We start from the raw sequence: 1,304 nt of genomic DNA, 5'->3' as shown, positions 1-1,304 counted from the left end.
CCTCTCACCACCGCCGCGAACGCTGGACTTTATCTCCCTGTGAATGGGAGACGTTGAAGGCGATAGAGGAACCCAGATTAGAACTCAGATTCTCGTTTCTAATTTATGCCTTAATAAGAAAAGACTTTGAAATGTTGCGTTACGAAAAGACTCTGGAGCTCTGCGATGGTCGATGGCGCCCGCGAGCGACTTTGTGCCTCTGGACATGCTCTGCGTCTGATTGGTTGCTTCCTCCTCGGAGGAAGACGCTCTCATCTACGTTTGTTTTAAAACTTGAACATTTTTGTACGCGGGTCCGTACAGCCGTTTTATTTTTCCTGTTTTTGTTTGATTTTTGTTGTTTCTAACAGTTCGGCGTCGCGGGAATCACGACGGCGCCGACGCCTCGGTACCGACGCGTGGGCTGCGGCAATTTTCGGAACTGTATTGCACTTCCATTGATTGTTTTCAAAACGGTTTTACTATTTGTTTACAGTCAGATTTTGTAATAAACTATTTACTGTAATAAAAGAAGAAAAAAAAGTTTTGTGTCTTTTGGAACCGCAGAGGAAAGTGAGACATCGAGAGGCGCGACCCGTCATGGGGGGCTTCTCGGGAGAGCGCTGCTCGTGATTGAGGCGGTACAGGGGATGAGGGAGGACAGCAGCGGGGTATCAGTCTGTCTCGGGTTCGGGTGGGAGGAGCAACTAATTTCAAGTACAAAAATTCTCCAGCACCGCGGATCTAACAATGAACTCTCACATCAGGAAAACACATACTAGCTTCTTATATGTTTAATATTGAAATAGGAAACAAAATATTAACTTTACATGGTACACTATGGGGGCCAAAAGTTTTATGGACACCACCACTCCCTTATGAGTTATATGGACATCCCATTCCAAAACCATGGCCAGTAATATGGAGTTGCCCCATGGCCATTAGTATGGCATTGTCCCCCCACTTAGCCATCAATATGGAGTTGCTCCCCCAGCCAATAATATGGAGTCACCACTCCCCACCCCCCTGGGTCATTCATATGGAGTTGCTTCCCTCTTGGCCAATAACATGGAATTGCCCCTTTAATAAAGAGTTGCCCCCACTCTTGGCCATTAATATGGAGTTGCACTCCATGGCCATTAATATGCAGTTACCCCCCCTCTTCCGGACCATCCAATAATATGTATTTGCCCCTTCCTTGGCCATTAATATGCAGTTACCCCCCGCCCCCTTCCTGGCCATCCATTAATATGTAGTTGCCCTTCCTTGGCCATTAATATGGAGTTACCCCTCCTTGACCTTTATTATGGAGTTGTTCCCCTCTT

Source organism: Nanorana parkeri, unplaced genomic scaffold (genome assembly GCF_000935625.1).
Source record: "Nanorana parkeri isolate BGI_ZX_2015 unplaced genomic scaffold, ASM93562v1 scaffold609, whole genome shotgun sequence".
Lineage (NCBI taxonomy): Eukaryota > Metazoa > Chordata > Amphibia > Anura > Dicroglossidae > Nanorana > Nanorana parkeri.
Note: the sequence above shows the minus strand (reverse complement) of the source record.